At 40.2% G+C, this 22,241-nt stretch overlaps 1 long non-coding RNA gene across 1 annotated transcript in view; it reads right to left on the bottom strand.

Moving 5' to 3' along the window:
* Window positions 1–741: 741 nt before the first annotated feature.
* The window catches only part of LOC143341986 (uncharacterized), an 83,792-nt gene continuing 62,292 nt past the window's right edge, over window positions 742–22,241 (bottom strand). Inside the window, exon 4 of the long non-coding RNA XR_013079710.1 lies at window positions 742–869. This is a non-coding gene — a long non-coding RNA (uncharacterized LOC143341986). The remainder of the gene's footprint in view (window positions 870–22,241) is intronic.

Genomic DNA, 22,241 nt, shown 5'->3' with positions numbered 1-22,241 from the left:
ATCTTAATTTTTATCGGCACGAGCACGGACAGTAATGAATACTATTGTGTATCGTGTGTGAATACGCGACTGCGTATTATGGAAATAAATTGCAGTTACGGGCAGGCATAAACGGAATATTTTATACGATATTAATGCGTTAGGATGTGCGAAATATCGCGAACGCGACCAGTTTTCGTAAACGCTCCCTTTGATGCAGTAATAAAGCGTTTACTGTCGCACACAACCGCGTTCCCGGGACATAAACTCCCCTTTATGTCCCTAAACTCTTCCGTCGTTTCCCTGATCATCGTTCACGAATCAGTGGACGTTCCTCGCTTCGTATACATATGCCTCGCGTTTGAATTTTAAGCAGCACTTTTAGCCAGCAACGCTCAACTTTTCCGCTCCTTGATTATGCCCAAGTGGCTGGTGTAAAACCACGACGTTTTCGCACTTTCAGTTTCCGCTTTTCTTCGGTAACTCTCGACTCTAACCTTAACCTAGTTTCCGACGACCTCACACTACGATCGAGGCTATTTAATGAATCTAATGTTCGAATACAATCATTCAAATATTATTACTCGAAAGATATCAAATAAAAAACACATCGACATTGCCAATTTATGTGCTCTAATATCAGGGAAAAATGATTCCTAAAATTTTTTATTACTAAATCGAAAAGATAACGAATATATATCTTCCTCTTTGGGAAAAAGATTAGAATTTGTCTGAAGTACTTGAGATATTTATGTTATATTTTTAAAAATTATTTTGCATCAAAAAACTCACCTATGGATCACCAGACTTGTACATACACAGTCGAAGCACCCACACAGTCCGAACTGGGGTTTCAGAAAGAATTCTTGATGTCGCAAACGAACTAGATCCTGCAATCATAAAACACCAAACATGTATTTTAAAATATTTCCAATCGATTACACGCCACGAAACTTGCATTATATTTGCCCTTAAAAATAATATTTCAATGTGTGAATGTGAGAAAATATTTTCGTGCTTACGAGACGTTAATGACAGTACATCTAAATTCGAGTTTTAGTTGATTAAAGTGCAGGAGACTAGTACACTCTATTAATGTAATATCTTTCCGACGCTGCACTGGAAGCTGCTTAAACTTAATAGCACGGAGTAAGCTCAACGTAAGGTATATTTATATATTTTTCTGTTGCATTTTGGTCGCGGGAACGGTTTCAACATCAAGCAGAAATGAAAAAAAAAACACCAAAAGCGTCGTTCCTTTTGACTTAACACGGAAAGACACGCTGAGAGTTCTCCGACATTTTATTCTCTAACGCTTCCAGTGAGAGTTTCGTGGCAAATACGACCACGAAAAATACTCGATGGTCGCACACAAAGTGGAGAATAATTCATGGAAAGTGTGGAATAAAATTTGTCCATGCGTGACACTGTCTTGAAAAAAATTCAATTTTAGAAATCTGGTTAACGTCTTTGTTCATCGACATGTTTAAAACTTCGTGTAAGTGGCACTTCCCTCTCGAAAGCTTTACGTTGTAAATATAAATTCATGAAACCGTCTTTTAGTATTCACTGTATATCATAAATATAATTTTTCTGTACACTGCTTTTTTCACTGCACTGCAAGGTAATTCTAAATAAAAAGGCACTTCAACCCTTTTTGAATATTTCAATTTCATATCCTTAAACTGCATGCTTGAAAGTATTTCGGTGAATATTTACAGAATTGTTTTACATATTCAGAGGTTGACAGAGCTCGCGACAAACCTGAAAAACTCCAGTGTGCTTGTCTGAAAAAACATTGTGCTGCTCCAGAGTTAATGGAAAGAAACGAACGTCAATTTTAACAAATTTTAAAATAACAACTTTCATTTTTTGAAATATAATGCTTTATACAGGGTGTTCAGGCACCCCTGGGAAAAATTTTAATGGGAGATTCTAGAGGTTAAAGTAGGACGAAAATCAAGAATACCAATTTGTTGATGGAGGCTTCGTTAAAAAGTTATTAACGTTTAAAGTTCCAACCGTACTGAATTTTTTTCTAGAAAGTGGGTAGGATTTCGGGGGTATGTCTAATCACCAAAAATGATTGTAATTGACCCCCACAGCTGAAAATAATTTTTCCAGAACGATTTGGAAAAATTTTTTTTCGCCGAAAAATTTCACACCTTCTTGAATTTTTTTCTCAAAAGTGGGTAGGATTTCGAGGGTATGTCTAATGATCAAAAATGGTTGTACTTAACCCTAGAACCTGGACATAATTTTTTTAGAACGATTTGAAACTTTTCATTTTTGTCGAAAAATTTAGGCACCTGTCGATTTTTCTTAAAAATTAGTTTTTTATTTTTAGTAATTTTGTTTAACGCCCTATAGAAAAGTTGTCTAATACTTTTTCGTAGGTACCCATGAGCTCTACTTAAGAAAAAAATTTCATTGAAATATATTCACAATTGTAGGAATTACGACTGTTTGAAAATTGGACCATTTTTATGGGGTTTTTCTCATTTTGCGAGGTCAAGAACCAACTTTTCGAATATTTTTGCAATTTGTACTTATTCTCCATCAAAATACGTGTAGTTTGCTTTTTTAAACATTAAAATCGTCCAATCCGTTCAGAAGTTATGACGTTTTAAAGATTCGCATGAAAATTCAGTGAAACATATCAACGATATGGTCAGACATTAAATTTTCGGCAAGAAATTTTTTTCTCAAAACTGGGTAGGATTTCGGGGGTATGTCTAATGACCAAAAATGATTGTAATTGACCCCTGCAACTAAAAATAATTTTTCCAAGACGATTCGAAAGTCTTTTTTTTCACTCAAAACTTTCTGCACTCGAATTTTTTTCTCAAAAGTGGTTAGAATTTCAGGGGTATGTCTATTCACCAAAAATGATTGTAATTGACCCCCACAACCGAAAATAATTTTTCCAGAACGATTTGAAATTTTTGAATTAAATTGTTAATAACTTTTTAACAGAGCCTCCATCAACAAATTGGTATTCTTGATTTTCGTCTTATTTTGGCCTCTAGAATCCCTCATTAAAATTTTTCCCAGGGGTTGCCGAACACCCTGTATATTACTTAAAATCATTTTAATTGTTCTCCATGTTTTTCTACGTTAAGAATCATCGTTCGAGACTTGGATAAGGCGCTACCCTATGAACATCTAGCCACTTCGGTAAACACTATGAAAAGCTCCATTGAAACGGCGTTCTAATAACTATACTTTCCAAATGCTTCGAACAATAAACGATTCAATTAAACCGAACGGATGTAAATTTCTCGCACGCGCGATCGCCGTTTATAGAGAACGGAATACTTGCACACTAGTAAATCTCCGCCGTATTTCTATTTCCGTATCACGCGAGAGTTATTAAGGTCTGTACACCGCGTTGCATTTAGCCAACACCCCATAAAACTGTAAACACGTTGTCGACATTGGTTTTATCGCGTACTCATCGCGACGTGCCGAGTTCGGTTGGATTCATACGCTGCCAGTTAAACTGCACCATTGTTCGGACATGTACGGAAAATGTTCGGAACGTTATTTGATCAAGCTTCCCAATCACGTGGAACACTGTGCCATGAACAGACGGGGGAGGCACACGGTTCAATGCCACGATCAATTTTAATATCGAGTAGAATGTAGTTGGAAACATTAAGCGTCATCGCTACAATCAATTACGTTCGAAGTTTATCGATACCATTCGTTTGCCGTTTCATTCCTTTCGCAAATAATTCTGCGAAATTATTTCTAATTACTTTCCATCGACCCCAGATATCCGCGAAATCGTCTGACGCGATTATTAAACCGTTTACCAAAGCTTCTTTCACGTACAGTTTCTCAAAAACGAAAGCAACGAAAGCTAGAATCATACAGAGTTGCGTAATTAGAACGAACCGTATTTAGAATTTGATAAGAGCTATGAAAAAGTACAATGAAAAGCTGAACGATACGACAACGTCTAATTTTCATAAATTCAACTATGCACCCCCAAAGAATGGAAATATAATTTTAATAATTTTTTTTTACATGCATGAAGAACTATTAGAGCACAATATTTCGCGAGATATTTCACATTTTTTACGAGTGTACCAATTTTAATAAAGAAGGTACTCGACCACAATTTTAAGCACTTTACGTTCTTCCACCGTGTCGATTCTGCTACGAAGGAAGTTTTTACAATGTACCGCGTTCGAACGCCTTTAATAAAATATACGTCTTTGCAAGATCTTGAAATATTTCACGAAATGTTCCCACTTGTAATAACTACGCTTTTCAAACTCTCGAAGCTCTAAAGAAAAACGCGTACCAAATACTTTCAGCTACGAGAAAGCTGTTTAAAGAGCAAAAGACTGTTTTCGAGGCCTTTGGCTGTCCTTCGACTATTCGCGGACCGTACAATGCCTAAACGAACGGTCATTGAAATTGATTCGCTTGATTATAACAATACTTCGTCAAGCGCCCGGTTGCCTGCGTTTCGCGGACAAAAGCGTTTATATTTTATACGAAAATACTGGGCGGAAACTGCGCGTAATTGTACGGCGAAGCGATTAAACCGTACGAATCAAAAAGAGTCGGCCAAGTAATTGCGTTTTGTCCAAGCATTTCTCCCCTACAAAAATATTTCCACTGTCGTCGCTTCGCTGTTGTTCCCGACGGGAACTAAAACACAAATTAACGTCGGGAAAAAATGTCCTACTAAATCGTAGCAGGTAGGTCGGAAAATGGGACAAAACAGTCCGCATACCCAATGAGCTGTTACAAACGCGTAGTGACCCCCTCCCCCTTCTCACCTCCTCCGCGTCTAACTCGAGTTTCCACCGTTAATTATATTCCGGACACGACTCGAAGCATTCAGGCTAAATCCCTATTAGCGAATTCTTCGCGTCCCGCTATAAATTTCCACGGCGTCAGAAATTGCGTTTCAACCATCGTTCACGCCCTCAACCTGGAACATTAGAAGTTAAAGCGCTCAACAGCCGTCCATATTGTCTCTCCGAGTCTCCATCAATCGTCTAATACTCCGGACTCGATTAATTCTCATTAAATTCTCGAACTTCAACTTTCCCTCACCCGCAGCAAATCGGATTAATCCCGACCGCGACGTGCCACCCCTCCAACGTACTTCTTGCTACTCGTTAGCCCACATTCAGAAACGATTTGATAAGAGCAATTTGGTAATTTCCGAAAAAAAAACATCGATCGCTGTTTGCTTTACAAATTTTCTCAAAATATCCTCGGAGAAGGCACGTGGGGGGGTAGATTTTATCGCGAAAGTAGGAAGTAAACGATTCTGCGGAATATTAATGCGAGTCGAGTGGGGATGCTTAATACCTGCACGCCGTATGCTAATACGCTGCAAAGTCCAAGTAGTTGAAACTCGTCGAAATTTCGAACACACGTACTTCTACTCCGAATTCTTGAGTACAACGAGCAATTAAATCCATTTACGAGGCAGACGATTTATTCAAAAGACATCTCGGAGGATTTTCTCGATATAACGACGAGGTTCTATGTGCAATAATTACGCAGTTTACTTCGAAACTATTGTTGGCTCTGTCTTTGATGATTGTTTTGAGTGAATTGGATGTTGCCTTCAAAAACTAAGCGAATGAACTCTAATCTGAGAAGAGGGCTTTGTCTTCCTTTGAATAGGTTTCAGACATGGCGTTTAAGGGTGCAATTATACGCTGGAAATTTTAAGAACAGCATCGTTAACCGAGTTCTCTCAGCAGTGGCCACTGAAAATCGAGCTCGTTTTCTGTAGACCACAGGCGTATCGAGTTAACACGCCGCTCGTATCTTTAACGCGATGTTTCGAATACAGAACAATTTTCTCCGTTACTTGGGGGCCAATGGCCGAGCCGTACGAGCCAAGAAATTTCCATAGATCCTTAACGCGCCGTTGGCGTACGCAAAGCGACAGACTTTGCGGCCAACGTCGCGTCGTGCATCAGCCACAGGTGCCTTCTCGCAGTCTCGCCGACACGAGGCGTTTATGGATGTTGTAAAAGCGTCATCCCCCTCCTACCCCGTTCGGGAATATATCGGCATCCTTCGGCGCGCCTTTGTAGCGTCCTCCTGTCGCCGGTTCTCACCCCCTCGAGCACCCTTCTCGATGGATGCAACGCGAACGCAAAATGACCGACGGTAGACTCTGCTCTCGCGTGCACGGTGCTCCCCCTGCACCTAACTTGACTTTGATGACAGGAAAAAATATCGAAGGAATCCCTTGCTCGTTCGGAACGGTCGAATATTCTAATAAGCAAACTTTTCTTTCGGGGATCATATTTTACTTTCACGTAGGATATTGTCGGGAACATCGATGGTTCTATCTGTGATGGAAACAAATTTCTTTTTTCACGGTGAAACACATTTTGAGAGGTTCCTTTTTTATTATGAATGTTTAATATTCTATATTTTATTTACCAAGGGCTGCTTAGATTTTAAGAAATAATTTCTCCGATTTGTGTTCGTTACTTCTAAAAAAATAGTTTAAATTAAACCTCCCGCGTGCTTAAGTTAACGACGTGCGTTCTAAATATTAACAATGAAGTGAAAGCACCGTGCGTCTGGCGAGCGCAACTAGCCAGCGTTATTTTCGCCTGTTCTTCGCATTTCCTAGTCCCCTGTGCCTTCCTGGCGTGGTATTAAAATCAATACGGTGTGCGTTTGACTGGTACACCATATTCGCCGCTATTACTGCACGCGATAGCCACGGGGGTCATACGTACACAGACAGACGGACACGTCTCCGTCTCTCTGGCTGCTCCTTCCTGATGCACGCGGGAATTGTAGCTGCAACTGCAACGCCTTGCATCGGACAAGCAACCGCTACGATATGCCCGTGCCCTGTTAAACGTTTGACCGAACGGATAGTTCAACTATCGAGTGTGAAACTGCTACTGTTACGATTCGGAACAAAGGTGAGAGGGGAGTATGCTGAACGTGGTTCAAAGTCGTTGGATAATTTCATGCTAAGTTAGTCAAACTGGTCCTCTCAAGGGAGGCATTCGGTGCGAAGGAAAATTGAACACGAGCGAAGAAACCGGTATCGAGAGGTTGCAACAAGGTGGAAAATAGGCGGGACGGGGGAAGAGGACGAACACGTAAAAGCCGCGACATCAAATAGTGTCCAAGACGGCGACGATGTCACGTAACAGCTGCTGCTAATAGCCTGTTTAACCGGCAGTCCGAAACCTCTTATTCTCACGGCTAAACTAATTATAGCGTCGTGTCTTAAATTTGCGCGTGTTGCGTGTCACGGGTCAACATTCCGTGTGCACAAATAGCGCCTGGCATTCTTTCGAATTAAGAAAACCGACCTGCGCTCGGAGACTCGCGTCGCGAGCAATTAAGACGTTTCGCTTGGCCAGTTTCACGCCAAACGCAACGATAACCGTAGAACATCCAACCCTCTGAGTTTCATTCGCGTGTAACTTCTGATCGAACACATACTACTTTATTTTTAATTCTTTAAAGTGAAAGCTTTATTCTGTATTTTTATTTGCAAGAAAATTTGTAGTATAAACGTATCGAATTAATTCTGAATAATCGTTACAACATCCAGTTGTTTCCATATTGCAAATACACGAATCATTCGATTTATATTAAACAAAGTCAAATATTGCTAAATCAAATGCTTTTCAAATATTTATACGAGTATGCAAACTCTGGAAAACCATCGAATTTTAACAACGAACAGTAAAATGATAAATATTTATATTTCATTGTTTGTAACTAGAATGGATCATTAGCTGCAGATATACAGAGTGTTGGACCAAATGTAGAAAAAATTTTAATGGGAGATTTTAGCCCTATGAATACGCATTATTTGCATTTTCAAACGACTATTTCTGGTCAGACATTATATTTTCAGTAAAGAATTTTTTCCCCGAAAGTGTGTAGGATTTCGGGGGTATGTGTATTGACCAAAAATGATTGTAATTGATCTGTGCGAGCGAAAATAATTTTTCCAGAATGATTTGAAAAAATTTTTTTTCGTCGAAAAATTTCTCCACTTTCTCGAATTTTTTTCTCGAAAGTGGGTAGGATTTAGAGGGCATGTCTAATGACCAAAAATGATTGTAATTGACCCCAGAACCTAGAAATAATTTTTTTAGATCGATTTGAAATTTTTTAATTTCGTCGAAAAATTTGTCCACTTATTGAATTTTTTTCACGAAAGTGGGTAGGATTTTGGGAGTATGTCTATTGACCAAAAATTATTGTAATTGACCCCCGCAACTGAAAATAATTTTTCCAGAGCGATTTGAAATATTTTGTTTTCACCGAAAAATTTAGGCACCTACCCTCTGTCGATTTCTCTTAGAAATTCGTTTTTCATGTTTAATAAATTTGTTTGACGCGCTAGAGAAAAGTTGTTTAATACTTTTTTTGTAGGTACCCATGAGCTCTACTTCCATACTAAATTTCAATGCGATCCATTCACTATTGTAGGAGTTATGGCCGTTTGAAAATTGGACCATTTCTATGGGGTTTTTCTAATTTTACGGTGTTAAGGAACTACTTTTCGAATATTTTTGGAATTTCCTCACATTCTCCATCAAAATACGCGTAGTTTGCTTTTTTAAACATTAAAATCCTCCAATCCCTTCAAAAGTTATGACGTTTTAAACATACGCATGACATTTCAGTAGATCATTTCTGGTCAGATCGGTGAAGAATTTTTTTTCTCGAAACTGAGTAGGATTTCGGTGGTGTGTCTATTGACCAAAAATGATTGAAATCCACCCCCGCAACCGAAAATATTTTTTTGGAACGATTTAAAATTTTTTTTTTCGACGAAAAATTTCAGTAGAATACCTATTTCTGGTCAGACATTATATTTCCAGTAATGAATTTTTTTCTCGAAACTGAGTAGAATTTCGGGGGTGTGTCTATTGACCAAAAATGATTGTAATTGATCCCAGCAACTAACAATAATTTTTTTAGAACGATTTAAAATTTTCCAATTTCGTAAAGAGCCAAGTTGTCCCTGGCTTTGTATTACAGGGTATTTACTCCGTGTAAACAGTGAGAAATCCCCGGTAGGAAAGTATCCGAAAACACGATTAATAATATATCGCGAATCGGGCTCGCATGAATGCCAACTGCGAACCGGTTAGGATTTTCCATCTCCGCGCTTAATCACTGACTGTATCAAATGCCGTGCATTGTAACTAGTGGCACGGCGGATAGAATACTGTTGCGGAGGGAGTTACATTTGATACTAATTAATTAGCTACTGTCACTTCCCAGCGGCGTGGTCGTCCGCCACCAAGGTTGCGGCGTGTACGTCAGTAACTAGGCAGTCGCACTTGGATCAACGTAATACCTTGTGCGCACGACATCCAGAAAATTAGGGGTTTAATTGTCCTCGACTGCGCTCGCGGCTGACTCGACAATTCACGCGAGAAACGTCATAGAACCGTGATACCTGCCAGGCCGGCGATAACGATTTTCATCGTTTCCTTTTCCCTATTCTCGTACGGCCCCCGTTGTCTACGAGTTCTCTCGTCTTCCGGTTGATTTTTTTTTTATCCACCGTCGAAAATGCGTTTCCCGGCGAATCTGGCAAATTGGAGTCTCACCGCGAATTCACCGCGTGGCCCCGAAAAATTGAAGTTGCTCCCGCCGTGCAATAAATCCTTTATTAGAGAAAGTTGCGGAGGAGCGGCGAACCTTCTCTGAACGAGCCACGGCGAAAGCGGAGGTGGAAAACGCGCTTGGTACGCATCCCCAGGCGAAGTTAGAAGAATTCGACGTCGTAGGTAGCGTTTGAGTAACTCGGATAAATTGTTGCGGGGTCGAAACCGCGCCGAGCTCCGACTCCCGGAAAAGTGCATCGCGAGTTTTACGCGGATGGGTCCGTTATCGAGAATATCGGGCGCAAGAACGGGAGCAACGGGAGTTAAAATTTTATGAAGCACGGGCTCGCAACGACGCGCGATACGCCGTTGTAGCTGAATTGCAATTCGAGATGTTTCTCCGTTGGGTGGGTGTACTCGTCGGGCAACAAAAAAGTCTAGACTGGATCCGGATTGCCTGACGTCGAACGGCGATGTAACATTTAAAATTTACCGCGGCCTCGTCGGCGATCCTTTTGAAAAATTGCAAAACAAAGAAAAGAAACAACCCCTTTATTGGTAAAGCACGTTGCTTTACGGGACTAATCTCGCGTTCTGCGAATACCGAGGGTGGAACGTTTTTAATTCTTATCTTCATGAGAGATAACGCAATATTTGAACGTGTATCGTGTATGTTTATGAGATAATTGTATTTTTGCACTATCCTACGCTAGGTACATCAGTCACTGTCGCCTGTACCTCTGCTGCTTAATGAGCTTGGATCAACTGAATGGTCTAGATTACCATCATCCCACAATACGTCACCTTCGCTTCTATCCATATTGTTAGAAACCCAGTGTTTCTCGAATGCGTGCACGTTTGACTTCGCTGATCATTTTTATTTGCTGTAGTCTTTACAAAAATAAAATATTCTTAACACCTCGAGACTGTTTCTGAAGAATCGCTAATTTATAGATTGCAAGTAAACTGTTATGAAAAATCGTTTGATGAATATTTGAAAGTAATCGTATGGTTTTCAGTGTAATTGCGGTAAGGTCGTGTTCGTGTTTACCGTGAAAGCAGCGCCGTGATCAAAAAATCGTTATAGGATAAACGTAATTTGAAAGGCGTCGACCCTTCGAAAAAGGATCTGCGAAACGTCGAGTCGAGGGATCTTAAAATATTTGTTCCCGCTGAAAGAAATTAGACATCGTTCCGGGAGCATGTCCAAACCACGGGTCTCGCCCCAATCGCCATCTTCCCCCGGAATTGATCCCCGGGTAACTAAGTTTGTGCACGGCACGAATACAAAATGCCCGCACGCAACGAGCCAGCTACGGAATATCGTAGTTATAACGCGACGCAACCGTATAACAGGAAGATGTATCGCACGGTTATTTCTTTTAATGTTGATGGCGACAGGGAATTTATTACCGGTGGCGGCACATTTGAAAGCAGCTGGATCATCATAAAACGTTAATGAGAGGGCGCGTATTGTGGCCATCCATTGATATGGTAACCGCGAAAATTCTGCTTGCCCAGTAAATACCCGGTTCGAATACACGACGCCCGCCGCACCGAACGCTGCAAATTTCGTGGGCGTTTCGTAAATGCGTGGAAATTGATTCGAATGTTTATTTAATTGCATCGCGCCAACCACCACCGATACGATTGTTCTTTTTCTTCCAATTAGTAGTTATCGGATCGATATACCGACGTTAACAACTACTGTGTACTCGGCGAGCGAAATGCAACGATCGCAGCGTTTATTTTTGCAAATGAAAAAAACATTTTGACCGAGTTAAACAAATTTTTCGATTCGTTAGCACGCGGAGTCGCGAGTTTACGGGTCAGGGAAATTTTTTCTCGACGTACTTTACGTTCAAAACGGTTTCAAACGGTTCGTTTCTAAGTTCGGAACGATTTCGATTTTGTTTTTTTCAATTTTCATTCCCGTTTAGTCGACACGTCATCGCACGATTTTCTATCGTGAAAGTATCAGTGGAAAGTTTTCAAACAGTGTGTTTCGAATTGTGTATACGACCCGCGCAAAAGCTACCGTGCGAAGATTTACGACGCATCGATCGCTGTTTAAAAAACAGACAAATCTCCAATTCTTCCGAGCTGCCTAAATAGGATTCGGGACAGTATTGTCCATAAATAAATAACTGGAAAGCCCCGGTGCCACAAAAAACAGACGTCACGCGTATCGTTAACTAAATCCTCGTCGCAGACTTTAAAACAAACCCACAGTACGCAAAGATTACTGTCAGCTTTGAATCGAATAAATCCCATTAAAAACGTTCGAGATAAAAACAAGTACTTAAACTGCCCCCGGATAATCTGATAACGGGGGCGCTCATTAATTGCCGGATCGATTCCCCTGACAAGAGAAGTTCGATCGGACACGTATGAATCCACCTAGGGATCGAGCCATCAATTAAAGCCAACAATAAACAAAAAAAAAAAAAAAAAACAAAAAAAAAATTGATATATGAAAAAAAAACTCAGAACGGAGAGAATCATGGGAACAAAAGGAACAGAACGAAACGAAATCGTCGAAAATGCGGAATAGGTAATCCGGGCTAACAACGCATAATACTTCAAACGCTATCAGACTGTCGCTCTTTTGCTCACGATTTGAAAACTCGCCATGGGGCACAGGACCGTCCAGACTGCCACGAAAAACATGGATCTTAATAAGCCGCGCCATTCAAACGTCCAGTTCAAACGGCCTACCAGGGATTACCGGACAGGCCGAGAGTGAAATTCTACAGATATTTCCTCTTTCCCGCCGATACGACGGCAGGTAAGCGTACTTTCTGCTTGTTTAGCTCTCCATGTTGGATTAATCCGTCTGTCGATGAAGAGCGAGGGAGAAAGAAACGCGCTTGGGGGGAGGAAGACAAAGAAGAGAAAAAAAAAAGAAAAGAAAAAAAAAATAGAAGGGAGATCGTGCGAGCGAGTCGCGAATATATCCTGAAGGGGCCACTGGGCTCTCCGAACTGACGAAGGCGCGCCAGGATTTGTGGCCTTGATTTATGCCAAAACTGGCGCCGTTTATTATCGGTACCGCTGGATGTGTGCATGCGTGAAATTGGAAACGCAGACAAGCGTCCATGCAAATTTAACCCGTCCGTCTGCCTCCGCACGCTATTCACCGCGCCCACCCGACAAAGAAGGAACTTTACTGTCTAGCCCCGCACGCGCCCTTCCCGGCCACGAATTCAAACCTACCGGCACACCATCAACCGGCTACCGCTCCTTTCTAGCTAACCCTTTCTGCCATCCGGTCGGGAGGAATTTCAGATCCTCCGAGAAGGGTCCGTGACTCTTCAACGTTATTTCCGCGAGCCAACTTTTTAATCGTCTTCCCCGGAAGAATCGTCGAACGCTTCCAACGCCACGCCAAACGATACTTTCCGACGATTGGAAACCAGGGTACCCACTTACCGTGCACTCGTCATGTATTAATATTTGTTCACTTACAAAATTTATCGAAGAATCTGACGCAAGAACACTTTGAATCCTTCTTCTTCTTCTCCTACCTTTACGTACTCGATGAGTCTACCAACTATTGCGCGAGCCAAAAATTCAAGAGTCCTATCTAGATTTTCTTTACCCAAAATAACGATGCACTGGTATAACGAAACTGAATGGATTCTGAGTCATTATTTGTCGCGAACTAGAACGTTACGTCATTTTGATTAATGGTGCGATTACGTTTTGTTGGGGAAAGAACTTGCGTGATACCGTGAAGAGAAAGTACTCGACGCTGCCCGTAAGTCGGATTACAAGTGACGATGTAAACACAGCTGGCCACTGGCTCAACCTCTGCCGGCGCGGACGCCTGACTTGCAAAGTTGTTGTGTGTTAAGAATAAACAAGTGTTCGTTGGATAAGACGATGACCCCGCCAATAGAGTTACGAAGATAATTTTAACAATTCCAAAAATTATTTCTGCCTGACAAGTGCTATCTGTCTTGTTTATTTGAGTTGCGCATTCGAAGAAATAACGAATAAATATTAAAGGCAAGAAATGGCTGACGAGCATTTGATGTACGAACTCGGTGAATGTAATTCAGTCGAAGGAAGATGTCTGTATGCAAATCGTTTCCTAAATAGGCGTCTGCCAGACAGGAGCACGTTTCGGGGAATATACGAACGCCTCCCAGGCACAAGTTTATTTAGAAAACGAATGTTAGACGGCGATAAAACGATCGATATCGGAACTGTTAATCTCCGAAGAAAGAATCGATCAAACTATTTGGAGAAATTCTTAAAAAATTCCTCAGACTTAAATTCACTGTATTTTTATTCCCCAAACCGAGTTTAGATGAGCTCAGAAACGCTTTTCGTGTATTTTACAATTTGTGAAATTGAACCTTATTCGTTTCTTAACTCCTCAAAATGGAAACTGAAACGATATAATTGCTAATAATGAAACTAACATAAGAACGTGTTATTTTATATCTAGGAAATGTCTTTGTTCGACGCTGACGACGTGAAAATCGTGTGTACTGTGAAAGGTTAACTATTTAGGAAGGACATCAACTAACTTGCACCGTGAAACAGCCCACCCGTACCGTACTCAATAGCAATTGACGTATCGTAAGTCCACGCGCATAGAACAGGGACTCTAATTTATGGGTCAGTTTCCTCGAAGCCAAGGGACTCTTCAACGTCCCTGCAGAGCTTTCACGCAGAACGAACGCATCAAGCTTATAGGCGTTGCATGTAACGTGAAACCGTCCTAAATTTGCGATCGAAGTCTTCTGTTCCCATTTATAGACTTAGGCTTTCAACGTTGTCTTCGAGCCAACATCGGAACCTTCGTCGAATATTAAATCAGTTTGGATAACCAGAACAAACTTACCTTATCAATAATCGTGGGTGTAACGAGGGAGGAAGCGGGGGTGTCAGAACGCCATTCGTGTTAAGCACACCCCAAACGGATGTCCACCTACGTTATCGTCTGTTAAAACAATTTACTCGAACCATAAGTTAACTGGAGTACTATAAATTTTTAAATGGAGAAAGTGTTGTTAATTCTACGCGTACCGAATCTAAATACTGAAACTATTTTTAATTGGAAATCTCATTTTCCAATTTCAATAAATTGATGTTAGTTTACGAAGCTTTGTAAAATTTCTTTTTCACCATTACCGTTACGCTTTTATTCGTTTTTATCGTGTAACTCATTAGGCAAACAATGCTTACAGCACATCATTACGCGATTATTTTATTTTACATCGTTATCTTCATCCCACGGTATTCGTTTCGTTCCAGCATATGATTACACTGTTCTTTCATTTAGTCAGCGAACACCATCTGTTTGAAGAAATTGTTGCGCCACTGTTAGTAATAAATATTAAGAATAATACCAACGAGTTCAAACGAGCTCGGTTATTACGGTTACTATTCGAGAATTAATCAGAACAAACAGAGACGTTTCGCTGCGAGCACTGAAAAGAAAGACGAATGTGCGACACTTTTTAACAGAGACCGCGTAGCGTGACAGTATTTCAGCGGAAAACAGACTAATTTGTAACGCAAAATTTGAATTCTTAAGACTGGAATGACAGGAATTTCGTATATTTCTCGCCGGACGACGTGGCTCAGGAGATTAAGCAGTAGACGCTGGCAACGTTATAAACAGACTGCTAATTTTATGCATTTCCGACGTATGCTAATACGAAGAACACGTACAAAATGCACGCTGAATACACGTTATAAACTAATATAGCGATATTAATATTTGACTTTGCATAGATGCATAACGTTTGCATACATTTGACATATGCTTTTCGTATTGGTATATACCATGAATGCATCGAATCCGTAATTGTAGATATAAATGATTAACTAACATATTAATGATTTTATCAACATTGTCAAAATTTCATTTTAATATTAATTTCATTATAACAAGAATAATATATTTTAAATACGATAAAATGCACTCGATTCGATCCTATTTATTTACACTTATTAAAATTTCAACAAAAATATAATGAATGTAATTTGTAATTGACGATAATAGATCGACTTTTGAATTATTAGTCCCACAATTGTATAAAAACTGGTTTTTCGAGCAGTCGAAAATATTACACAAAGGACGGTATATTTTATTTTTTTCGTTACAGTAACTCAAGCTTAACACGTTTGACGTCCATCGGTCGACTGGCGACCATTAATGAACTTTCCATTTACCTTGCGCTGGCCAAAAGCGAACGTCATTATTGACTTTTATTCGAATATTTATAACGCGTAACCACTTATACCCACGGGACAACAATTGTGATTGATAGCGGAAAACTAATTCCAATAAAAATTCAGCGAAATAAATTTTTAGTCGCGTAAATTCCTATTGACCGTACGACTGCGAAAACAAGTATAATCGAGACACCGTACATTTTGTACATGTTTTAAATTAGGTCAAAAACAGACACAATAACGATAAATAAATCTTTGCGAAATTTCACCCCAGAATTTAAACATCCTTCAATTATTTTGGAATCTTTTTAATCAACGACTGCAAAACATTTCATGCGAAATAGCTAAGATGTGACTTATTCCACTGTTTCGAGAACATCTCAATGGCTATTTCACTCCAGAATTTAAACTTTCTTTAATTTTTATATAGACATTTCATAACACGTTTGTGAGCTTGTAAAAGTGTTTTTGTAACTTTAATATCTGGATTTGTTTCAAACAACTGTGACTTACGCCACTGTGGCTCTGAACCCGCCATATATTATAAGAGAATTGTTCCTTTCCGAGAATTTCCGATTGCAAATAAAAACGTGGGAAGTTTGAAATTCAACGACAGAATTTCGGCGGAGATGGTGCGGGAACCAGTTTCGAAAATAACAAGAGACCCACCCCCGGTCAATTAACCAACAATCTGACAACAAAACGAAGCTCGCGTGGCACTCGTTGAACGCACAAAGACCGAGCGAACCCAAACTCTTCGGTTATCGACTTTTCACTCGGCCGTAGTCGGCATCAGGTAACTCGGTTGAATTCAATCGCCTCGATTTAATGCTGCGAGCATTCCCCAAAAGTGTTAACCCTCTTAACCGCGGGGGAACGGTCCCGACAGCTCAACCAAAGACCGGTTCAACAATGCCGTGAAATTTATCAATGTCTTCGTAATTGATGTCGGCCATCAAGTGGTCTGAGGCAAAGTAATGTCATCCAGGACGTCGTGGAAAAGTAATGTCACGCCGGAAGAACAACGGGCCGCCCGGCGGAGACATTTACATGACTGTTTTCAAGCGTTATTCCGTGCCTCGTACTATTCGAAGACGTCTCTCCTCGAGCGGAAAGGCAATGTCGCCGGGCGTACGATCGCGCCAAGTACACGAGGTGTTTGCGTATTGCATATTACAACCGCCCGGGCCCACCTCCTATTCCTTGCTCCGTCTACAAGCCGTTACTTGGTACTTTTATTTCCACGATAGAGGCTCGGTCTCGTTGCACGGTATCCGTTCTTTCCACCAGATTTCCGTCTTATTGTGCCGCTTCGCAGTATGCTGATAAGGGAACGCCTCGGGGCGCAGAAAGGAAGTGTCGGTGCAGCTTGTAATCTCGAGAATTTTATCGCCCGCGTATAGAAACACTTTTACGTGTTCCGTGCAAGATACTGACACCGTGACAAGCTATCTCGCGACACCGGGAATGCTCGTTTCGACGCTCGTTCTCTGCTTAATTATCGATTAATAACTTTGCCAGACGGAGCCAGATAGCATCGAACGCGGATGGAAATTTCCTTCGAACCTACCACTCTCCCCATCGAAGACTTCCGGGGACCCCGACTCGGTATTTCTATAATAGATTAATTTACTTGTTTTCTCGTATTCCGACGATTAACATTTACGCGGAAGATTAACCTCCGCTGCTCGAGTGCAACGATCGCGTACGAATGCAATTATACGAGGGTGTCGAATGTCCTCGGGAGTTAATCAAGAGTTAATACGAAGTTTAATGGTCGTTGAACGAGAAATAATAAGCAAACATCTCCGAAGATGATTCGTACCAAAAGATTTTCATTGCCTCGATGTCTGCAATCGCGTTCAGTGGACAATTTAAAATACTGTTTTTAAATATTAATTCTTCTATTTCTAATATATTTGAATGGCTCGTAATTTTTTCACGCAGGAAACGGATCCATGTTTCAGAAATTTACGAAATTTATTTACAATTTAAATCGTATTAAATTCTGTTGACGCTCGGATTCGATTCGCAATAAATTCAGCGCGTCTTACTTTTAAACTATATAGACGCGAGTGACACTGTGAAACATCGGTGCATTCTTATAAAGCTTTTAAAGCCGAAAGCTCGGAAGGTTGAGCTTACCATCCAGTCGATCGTCCTGTACGGATAGCCATAAATCATAAGCGACCGTACTGTTTCGTAGCTCCATTGTACTTCAGTCCCGACGAAATATTTGAATATTTCATTGACCGGCGAAGATAAATAAAATAGCAGCACGCCTCTTCCTTCGGAATCATCGCTGCGGTACGATTTCTCGCGCTGCTACGATCGTAATAAAGATAACAGCCAGCACACGCGATGAAATTTCGCATCGAAATGAGGTGGTTTATATCTCGCGCGAGATTGCAAACCTCACAAAAATTGTGATATTTCCCAAGAATAATAAAGGAACTACACAGCACATCTTGCGCGATGTAATTTTTCAATAAAACTGTATTTCGCGCCTTCGAAGTCCTCGAATTAACCTGATTCCGTTCCATAGAAATAACAAATTGCACCTCTGAATCAAATGATTTTTTGTGCTCTTTTTAAGCACATTTTTTTCAATGCATATGCATTCATATAAAAAATTTATCAATTTAATTAACAGCGACTGAAAATGTTCGAATACTTTAGTAATTTAATTATCTGTACATTTATATTGGATATTCACAAAGCTCAACAACGCAGTTTAAACAATAATATAAATAGTCTATGAACTTGAATTTATCTATTGATGTAATTATTTTTAGCAGAAATTGTCTAAGAGTGGAAATTTTGGAAGGACCTACGTGGGACAAAGATGTACGAAATTTTATTCGAAGACGACTAAACGAGAGGAGGCTATTGATAAATAAATGTTAAAACTTTCCGTGGATACAATTCAGCGTATCGATTTACTCTAACGAAGAACGTTAAGACCAGCAATTTTCATTTAATCTGCCATTTGGAATCACGATTATTGTTCGATGTTTCATTAATTCCGTTTTATCGATCCTCATTTTCGTATCCATTGCCCGTCATTCCGGTAGATGTGGCTTGTTGGTACACCTTTTCACCAAAAAGTGGTAAATTAATCCATGGATTTATTTATACTGGATCTCGATAGACGGTACGATGCAGAGACAGAGGGTGCGTAACTTGCAATCGACTTGTTTGACTTCCATATATCATTGTTTTCGTATTTACTCTCGTTCTTTGTGCTCAATACAAACAGCCAATATTGATGCAATATTTGCTCGCGATAACGAAATATGACAGTGGTACTTTAATGCTTTTGCAACGCTTACGGACCACCGACATTTCATCGATCTAATTCTAAGCAACGATAATGGTGGATTGTCATATTTTACATTACGGAACAAACTACTTGCTAAATGTAAACAACGTATTTTACCTTGATCGATTCACGTGAATAGAAAGAGAATCGCGTAACTTATCCACCTTAATGATTTTCGATCTTGATGCAACGATCTACCTTTATTTGGACCACATGGTACGTTTTGGAGACAAGATTGAACTGTAATGTGTTTATTTATTTGAATTGGTTTTCAATCGACCATCGGTTAACCTGTTTCTGGATCGTTGTTTTCTGAATATGATGTGATATTTAGTGAAAAAATAAACCAAAAACATAGGTAGAATCTGTTCGTACGAGACTCTGTGCTCGAGAAAATCAACTTTGGAACCACTCAGGGTGCACATACGTTTTACTCAAATACGATTTTATTGGATTTTCCTATGCATGTAGAAGCAATCAATTTAAAAGTGCATTGTAACTCGACAAATTCCAATTAGAAATTCAATAATACTCCTTCGTCAATAAATACGGTAATATTCATGGAATAACAATTCATAAGAAAAATTTGTAAAACACGAATAACTTTCAAGAAATCTGTCAGTAAAAAACACGCAATCTTTTCCCCAGGTTAAATAATGTCCAAGATATCGAGGAAAATACAATACTTCGCACCTTTGAAATGAACTGCTTCTTTTATTGTTTCGAAAAATCGACGTGTTACGGTTAAGTGACGTTCCCTGTCGATATGCGTCCAGGCTTTTTGCTCCCCGTTGTAAGCCACCGAAGGCGTGTAATCCTAGACAGATTTCGTTTCAGTTATCCGGGTAGCGCCGGGTACCGCCCATTTACGGGACAAGAGTTATAATAGTGAATTCGACGAACAACATTCCGGGCAATTTTCGATGGAAGCAACGAGGACAATCGGATTTCCCCGTAACCACTCGTCGCCAATTTTTTCCAAGAACCTCCGGGAAAAAGTTGCCTCCGTAAAAACCTCGACTCGTCACACCGAACGCATACACGCCGGGTATGTACCTACGTGCTTCACGTTTCGGTAGCCAGGCGATCGAATTTTGCGCTACTTGTACGCCCGTACCGCCCGCCCGCGCCTGCCTGAATTTAATTTACCCCTGCGCGAAACAAGTTCTCCTCCCTGCTTTCTTCATCTCCACTTTTCGCAGCGATCGTGGAATGTATCCCACGGACTACGACTGCATATATCTGCTCGGATTATATTACATGTACACGGGAGCAGACACCTTTACGTACACGACGTGCCTCGGCTACTTTTCGACGAGCACAACAAGATCCCGTACCAAAAACTAATATGCTAGAGTGCACGTAAAAATGTACCCGTTCAAGTCCCAAATAGAGCTGAACCAGCGACGCTTGAACATCCCGCGCTAATTTCTCATCGGGAAATAATTCGCTGAATAATTCCATAGTTTGACGAATCCGATTATTGCTAAAGCATTCACTAAAAATCCCCCCATTAGCGTTATTACGTCAACGTTTCGACCTGCGCTTGGTAGAAATCCTCGAAGGAGGTATTAAAAACCTTTTCGCGCGGGGGAAGGATTAATTTTGGAATTCTAAACTATTTTAGAAACTCTGGTGAATGTATACTTTGGATCTTTCATTGGAAATTAAATGCTTCTCAAGTGGAGAAAGACAGAAACCGATTTTAATAAAACATGATACACTGGAAATTTGAAATCGATTATTTAAGTGGTAGGAACGAATAATAAATCTATGTAAATCTAGAGATATTATAAAGGACATCAGTTTTTGTTGTTCCAATGAGTTATTTATTAATTCCTAATCGAATACTGCAATGGTAAAATTTCTTTACTCAGAATTCACAGATCTATTAATGCACAAAACGTTCAAAGTTAAACAAATAAAACGAACTCCCATTTTGGTTATAAATTACTCTTCTTACAGAGCATGTCAAGATATAATAAATAAGAATACCAATTTCTTGATGGAGGCTTCGTTAAAAAGTTATTAGCATTTAAAGTTCTTCCTTCTCGAATTTTTTTCTCGAAGATGCGCAGGATTTCGAGGGTATCTCTATTCACCAAAAACGATTGTAATTGACCCCTGTAACCGAAAATAATTTTTCCAGAACGATTTGAAATTTTTCTTTTTCGCCGAAAAATTTCACACATTCTCGAATTTTTTTCTAAAAAGTGGGTAGGATTTCGAGGGTATGTCTAATGACCAAAAATAATTGTAATTGCCCCCTGCAACCGAAAATAATTTTTCCGGAATGATTCGAAGCTTTTCAATTTTCAGGGTAACGGACAGTTATGGTCAGACATTATATTTTCAGTAATGAATTTTTTTCTCGAAAATGGTTAGGATTTCGGGGGTATCTCTATTCACCAAAAACGATTGTAATTGACCCCTGTAACCGAAAATAATTTTTCCAGGACGATTTGAAATTTTTTAATTTTCCCCAGGGGTGGTCGAACACCCTGTATAAGACACTTTGCACAGTTACAATTAATTCTCACATACGAAGCTTAACTGTTATTTAATATCAATAATTTCCACAAGCTTGGACTTTCCCCTTAACTTCCGTTTACCCTAATTCCTCCATCCACGTTGATTTGATTATTCATAATTTTATAGGTTTTCCACCCGAAGATTTCTAAAGAGGATCGAAACGTTGCACAATAACGATTCTCGTGGTTTCGGAGCATCGCCTAACTGCGGTAAAAAAAAGACTGCTCTAACGCCGGCACTGCCATAGAGGTTTTTGTTCGAATCACCGACAACGATTCTTTCAGTTTTCTGATGGTAATTCTAAAAGTTTCAAGCGACGTTTACGAATAATATCTTCGTAATAGCGTAATTCGCGTAATTCGCGGCGCAATTGCACGCGAATTAATCCCTTCCGGGCGTTGTTAAAAGAGAACGCGGAACAATACTTTCGCGTACGCGTGTCCGTTTCAATTTTTAAGGGAAGAAATCTCGATGCTTCGGCCGCGAACGCGTCGGGATAGAAGCGTTCCGCGCGGTACACGCGCGAGAGCATATAAATTTTTCTCCGCGGACGACACCAACACGACGTCGTATTGAAGTGTCGTGCTTTATCGGTGAACGCGCCCGTCATCCGCTTTTCC

This window comes from Colletes latitarsis, chromosome 5 (assembly GCF_051014445.1).
Source record: "Colletes latitarsis isolate SP2378_abdomen chromosome 5, iyColLati1, whole genome shotgun sequence".
Lineage (NCBI taxonomy): Eukaryota > Metazoa > Arthropoda > Insecta > Hymenoptera > Colletidae > Colletes > Colletes latitarsis.
The sequence above is the reverse complement of the archived record's forward strand: the minus strand, read 5'-3'. Positions and strand labels throughout refer to the sequence as shown.